Source organism: Corvus kubaryi, unplaced genomic scaffold (assembly GCF_017639235.1).
Source record: "Corvus kubaryi isolate FWS band 111438036 unplaced genomic scaffold, C.kubaryi_AGA036_p1.0 66, whole genome shotgun sequence".
Lineage (NCBI taxonomy): Eukaryota > Metazoa > Chordata > Aves > Passeriformes > Corvidae > Corvus > Corvus kubaryi.
In genome coordinates this window covers 32,950,397-32,957,308 of record NW_024582054.1, presented here as the reverse complement: position 1 = coordinate 32,957,308, position 6,912 = coordinate 32,950,397, and positions in this window count along the sequence as shown.

Sequence of the window (6,912 nt, the reverse complement as noted above, 5' to 3'; positions counted from 1 at the left end):
GGGCCTCCCGGCGAGGGGCGGCGGGCCCAGGCCTCGGCGGGCCCGGCGCTGCGGCCCGGCCGTGGGGAGGTCCGAGCGCGGCCCCGCGCCGGGGAGAGGCCGCCGCCGTGGGGCCGGCGGGGTTCGGGGGGCTCCGGTGGGGCTCCGGTGCCTCCCGAGCGCATCTCCCCGCAGCCGGGTGAAGCGGGGCAAACACGCCGTGTCCGCGGTGTTTCCGGAGCGTGCTGCGTTGAACCGCTCGCCGAGGGGCGGCTGGGCGAGAAGCGACGCCCGAAATGTGATTTCGGAGCGTTCCCCGTGGCTGTCGGAGCCCCGGGTGAGGTTTGGCGAGAGGCGGATGCTGCAGCGCCCGGGTGGCCGTACGAGCTTTAATGAGCATTGCGCTTCATTACCGCGGTCTGGCCCGGCTTGGGTGCCTGTACTGGTGTCACATGCTCGCAAATGCTGCTCTCCACCTTCGTAGGTGATGTTGTCAGCGGTGTTTTATTTTTGAGGTTGCCTGTGCCCTTTGGTACGGCTCCGGTATGGGTTGTGTGCAGCTCTGTTAACCCTGGAGGTGTTAATGTCCCCTCACCTCTTCTCTACTCACAGCTTACTCCCTTCTTCCAGCGTGCAAGTTGTTGAGAAGGAAAGAGGAGTTAAGGCGGCAAGGCTACACCTTTTGTACCCGGCTGCCTTCGATTGATGAAGTATTTTAATTGAGTAGGTGGTTATTAAGAATAACGTAGCTGAGCATCTTTTCTGCATTAGACAGTGACAAGTTCTGCTCTCTAGTGATGTGCATCCACCCGTGTGCTTTAGGTTTGTCATTTTATAACCTTTCTTCCCCCACACTCCCCCAAAGGCTGTGCTGTGTATTTTGAGGTCACTGTTAGAAAACCTCAAGGATCATTTCTTTCTTTGTGGAAGAGGAGCTGAGCTGATACCCTGCTGTAGCTCTTTTCTGTTTAAAATTCTCCCTTCCCCCATTCCTTTGGTGTTGCCGTTGCTGCTTCTGTCCACCAACACAAATGGTATTTAGTCGACAGAACTATTCTGTTTGACATCTCTTTACCTATGACAAGGCAAAAATCTCTCACTGGGCAGTCTGAACTGATTGCTGCAAAAGTTGAGAAGGGATTCAGTTCCTGTCTTCCACATCCTTTCAGGTATTTTCCTTGCCTTTTCTCTCGGTGGATCACTATCATCCTCCTGTTTGGCTTGGGCTGGAAGTGTTTCTCTGCCTCGTGGACCTCTTGCCTGTAACTGCGCTGTAATTTCTGCCCGCGAACAGGCCATGCAACTTGCTTTACCACATATTTTTTCTCTTGCCTCATATGCTGATGCTGCTTTCTGCATACTGTGATTAAAATAACTTTTGTGTGTAACTGCAGCAGTGAAAGGTTGGGGATTGGAGAGAAACACTTAATTCTCTGGTAGAGTTACTACCAAATACCTTTTTTGGTAGTTTTTTTTCCTACCACCCCACTTTTCTAGCTGCTCTCAAGAAGATGCTTTCTGCTCTCAGAAATAGCAGCAGTAGGATCTGAAGGACACAATGAGATTTTAATTTGATCCTTTATCCCCTACTGTCACAAAACCCTTGTTACAGACCTGATGACTGCTTTGTTTCTGACACCCCTTGAAGAAAAGGGAAGGACTTGCTTAAGCCTGTATAAAGCTGTGGTATTGCTTGGTTAGCTCGATAACAGCTTTCGTTTGTGTCATATGCTCTTGCTGTTGGAGATTTGATGGTTATGGCTCAAAAAGGTCTCATCATTCTTGACCCTGGTTGCTGTAAACCCGGGGCTAAAAAAATCCCTTAGGAACTGGAATTCCCTGTGAATTTCAGCAGTGATGGCCAGGTCTGTGTTTAAGCTACACCCAAGACCCTTAAGCGCGAGGACACGGGGGAGAGGACGTGCGTTTTATTTTAAGCATCAAACTTGGTGTCTCCTAATCCCTTTCCCGCACTGCTGCCAAGGCACCCACCTCTCACCATTGACTTTGTGAGGCTTCAGCTCCCAAGTTTAGTTCCCTGGTCATACCCCAGTGATGCGCCTGAGTAAATAGTGTGAATTCCCCCTGTGCTGTCCTGGAGGGATGGGGAGGAAGCAGAAGACAGAGTGGCAGGAGGAGGTAATTCTTCATCCCGCTCCGCACTCCAAAAGCTGTGGCAGCAACCCAAATCAAGTTTAGTTTCTCTGTTTTTAGCACCCATCCGTGCTGTGGATGCCTTTCATAACACAACTGCTTCCAAGGTGAAACTCGATCCGTTTATTCTTTCTCCATCTCTGTGGGAGAGCTCATGGAGAACCTCCTTGAAGTCTCAAGCAGTTGCTGAATTCCCATCCTCACGATGTTCGTGGCCTGGTTGTGTAATTTGTTTTTGGTTCTAGTGTTTCCATTTGGTTTAAATGATTGTTTTCCCTTCCTGATGTAATTAGAGCAATCGGATCCCCTCTTGACCCCTTGTTTTCATAGGTTAACCAAGTCAAAGTCTTTAAGTCTCCTTGTGCTGTTCTCTTATCAATATTCTCAGGATTTCCTTGTCAGTGACAACGTTTTACCTTTACCCATCAGAATCTTTATTTTTAATATAAGGGGAATTTTACGTATCTGTGTTTAGCTCTTAAACTTCCTGCTCTGCATTGGCAAAGCAGCAGGATTGGACTATTTTTAAAAGTAGGAATATTTTGGAGGGGGCCGCTCACTGCGCTAAGCTCACAAACCTTTTGACATTCCTCGGGTGATTGTTTCAGGCTAACGAGACAGGGAGTTGCTGGGCTAAATCTGTCCCAAACAAATCACTTCTTGTTAATGACTGTGCATAAACTATGGAGATGATAAATTGGAGAATTACCAGCCCATGACTCCTAGGAATCTGCTTCTCTTCTCATCGTTATACAAGATGTCCAAGCAAATAAAACACATGGGGACTTAAAAAAAAAAAAAAAAAAAAAAGTATTTCTTTATGCTTTTAGAAATGTAAAAGCTTCTTCCTGTTAGCATGCCTGAACTACAGCTGGTGGCAGGAGAGAGGGTACTTGGGAGCTTTGAAAACTTCCTATTTCTTGCCAGAATGGAGCCTTTAAAGTATTTTCTTACAATGTGGACTCTTGGCACGTTTTCCAGGCTGATGCCTATGGTCTGAAGTTTGGGAACGCATCTGTGCCTGCTGGCGTGGGTGCTGCCTGAGAGACTGATTCCTGTTCTTTTTTTTTGCCCCCATTTCCAGTGATTTAAGAGCAGGAGCAGCAGCCCTGGCATCGATAAGTGCTGTCCATTGATCTGGACTCTGCTGCTGCTTCCAGCTGAGGAATTGTTATTTACCTGGTGGAGGGAAGAAGCAGAGTGGATCCAGGTGCACTCTGAGACAGTGCACAGGCATCTGCAATTCCTGCCATTCCTCTGCAACGGGTGTTTTCCCCTCTCTGTGAGAACTAAGTAGCACCTGGGCTGGGTTCCCTGTGTTTGAGCTCATCAATGTCTGGTCACTGCCATGCCTGTGTACAGGACTGCTGCATCTAATTAGATTATATTAGAATGAATAAGTGAATCTCGATAAATGAGCTTATGGGGGCACTGTCGGGTCAGCTCAGTCCCTAAATATAGGTCCTGGGCAGAGGGCAGGCTTGGTGCAGGATCTCTCCATGCAGCAAAATTAAACAGAGATCTCCTGGGAGTGCAAAAATTCTGCTGCCTTGGCCGTCTTGTCAGTCTGGATGCTCCGGTCTTGGTACAAGAAATACCAAAGTCCACTCAGATAGGAGGATTCTGTGTTTGAAGCTTGGTGGGGACTTGGAAGGGGGAGTCATGGCAGTGGAAACTTTAATATAATCTGAGGTGCTAAAGAATGCAAATCTCATGATCCTTTTTAATGCTTCCAATTTAGAGGTGAGGGGTTTTTTTAAAGTCTCTTAGATAGTGTAGAAAACAGGGAAAAAGAGGAATGGTGTCTGTTACCTGTGTGCATGTGAAAACTCTGGAAACAATCTCTGACTAGCACAAATAAATCTCCTTGCCACTATATGATGCAGAGAAGTAGTTTGGGTGCTTCAGGCCTTGAGTTTTGCTGTGCAGTGAGTTTGCAGTGGGAGGGAGAGGAGAGGAGCTGTAAGGCTTTTGGGGCAATCAGAAACCTTACTTCTTTGTAGTTCTCCTCCTCCTTTTCTGCAGTGTTCTCTGTTTTTGTTAGTGCTTTGTGGCCACACTGCTTACCGAAATCCATAGCTCTAACTTGCTGTTACTGAAGAGAAGTAAAAGTAGTTTCTTCTCCTTTTCTTCCCATGAAGATTTATGTAAAGAAATCACATTTTTTTCTGTTTCAAATGAAAGCTCATCTTTGCTTCTGCATCACTGGGGCTGCATTGTAACTCGGAGAAAGTGTCTGTAAATCAGTCATGTGGACAAGCTACTCATTTTCTTGCACTAATAGTCCCTATTATAAATAGCATTGTCCTCTTCTTACATTTACAGCTCTTTGCTGCAGTTGCTCTCAGGTGTGCAGGATTTTCAGTGCTACTAAAGCATGGGGAACAGCTCTTCTTGCAGGGTTTTTTTTCTCATTTTCCATTGGACACCCTTCCTTCTGGCTGATCCTGCTGCCTGGCTTTCCTGTCTGGATCTGCTCACAGCCAGGCAATCCTGCAAATCACTGCTCTGCTGGAGCTGCTGCATCACAGCTCCCCTGCTGCAGGAAGCATCTTTAAGCCCTTTTGTGCTGTGAAGTTGAGGAAATAGAGCAAAACTCCTTTTTCCTTCAAGTTGTAGCTGAATGACTAATGGAGCATCAGAAGCTGAATGACTAATGGAGCATCGGAAGAGGTATGTTGATGTTATCCAGCAAAACACAAGTTCTGGTTTTGGGATCACACCTATTAATTGAATAGCTGACTTTCTCAGCCTGCCTGTCTCATGTCCAGCTCGCTGAGCATGTGTTGAATGACCCAGGGAAAATCAAGCTGGAGTTCAGAATTACGTGGCTGTCAAAGGCTCTTAAAGCCTGGTATATTTATGCCCCTGATTCATGGTGCTTCCAAAAACAATCCAGCTCTCATCCTGCAGAGGGGAAATACCTCAGTCCAGTGTTACCAACTTTTGCTTAGCTGCCAGAGCAATATAAACTCAACCCGAGTTATTTTGGGCTCCTTATTCTTTTGCTTCCAAATCCCACCCTGCAAGTTCCTTGTAGAAGAAATGCTGGATTAATTCTGTTTTATACCCTCCTGTATGGACTGAAAACAGTAAGCAGGGCATTTTATTTCAGGGTTGTGACAAATTTTAGTACATCTCGTTCCTGCCTGTGGTGTGAAGAGCTGTCTTTTGTCTGCCTGCTACCACACAGGAAGGAAGTTGTTGAGTCTGGGAGATAAAAGCTTTATCTCCTCCCCTGCAAGAGACAAGCTGCCCACTCCTAGGCTGGCACCACTCTGCTCCATCCTGCTTGTAGTAGGGCAGGGAGGAAAATTTTCATGGGAAAGTGTGAGTGGACTCATAATCTGTTTGTAAGTGCGTAGCTGTCAAGGAAGATGATGACTAAGCTATTGCACAAGGTGCAGCTCTTCAGGGAGCTCGCCAGGATTGGACCAGATCGTGACTGACTCATAAGAGAGCCTATAATATCAGTCAGCTCCTAATTTTATTGTTCCTGGTTTGATCTGACCACTAGCCATGACTAGTTTTCTTTCCCAGCCTATTTGCCGTGGGGTTTTAGGTTGGAAAGTCTACACTTGATGACAACAGATTAAAAAGTCCAATTTATTGGAGGAAGTGAATGGTTCCCAGGCTTTGGGTGGGAAGTGCTGGGTGGCAGGAGTGTTTAAGCTGATGTCTTGCATTTGACTCACATGGATGTTTCTCCATCAGCACCTGTCCTGTGCTGCTGCCAGGCTCTGGCATGGCACTTAGCTGCCCATTTTACAGGAGGGAAAGCAGAGGCCAAGCACCTGCAGGTGAAGATGCCAGGGGGTCACCAGCAGAGCAGCTGGTAGTGCCTTTCTCTTGGTCCCATCTGTGACCTGAACCCCTGGCAGTCAGCTGGTGGGTGAGCTGCATTGTCAGATACTGACAGGACAAAGGGGAATGGATTTAAATGAAGAGAGGAGAGATTTAGATTAGGTATTAGGAAGGAATTCTTCCCTGTGAGGGGTGTGAGGCCCTGGCACAGGTTACCCAGAGAAGCTGTGGCTGCCCCTGGATCCCTGGAAGTGTCCAAGGCCAGGTTGGATGGGGCTTGGAGCAACCTGGGACAGTGGGAGGTGTCCCTGCCCGTGACAGGGGCTTGGAATGCAGTGATCTCTAAGGTCACTTCCAACCCAAACCATTCTGTGATATGACGTGAAACTGCTTTCCTGCAGCAGCCAGTTCCCATGTGCCCTTCCTTGCAGGGTCTCCTTTGGTGTGGGTGGGAGCCCAAGCCTGACCCCAGAAAGTGATGCTGCTTCTTGCCTCCCAAACTGGTTTGAAAGGCTGCCTTGGTGTTAAGTGCTGCTTTGCCCACCAAACCATCACTGAATGTTGCATGTGGACATCCCAGCTTGGCTTTCACATAGGCATTGCCTTTAATGCTGTGTGAGGACCTAAAAACAAGTACGTGAAGCCAGCTGCAGCATCCCTGCTGCTCCTGTCTGCTTCAGCTCCAGGTGTACCTGAGAGCATCACCATGGCTGCAGCAGCTCATACCCACTGGATCTTTCACAGGGCATTCTCAGATCTGGGAAGTGATCGGAGTTTAGGGTGCTGTGCCAAGAAGGGCCCTTTTCCCCAGGACTAGGTAGGAATTCTTTTGCCTCCTTTAACTTGCTGTTCTCCAGGGAGACTCAGTGTGTCCTGTCCTTGGAGCAGGCAGTGTCTGCAGTTCTCAGGGGGTGTGGTGCTGGGAGCTGGCAGAAAATGGGAGGTTAGAGGTCAATGCTGTATCCCATGTCACAC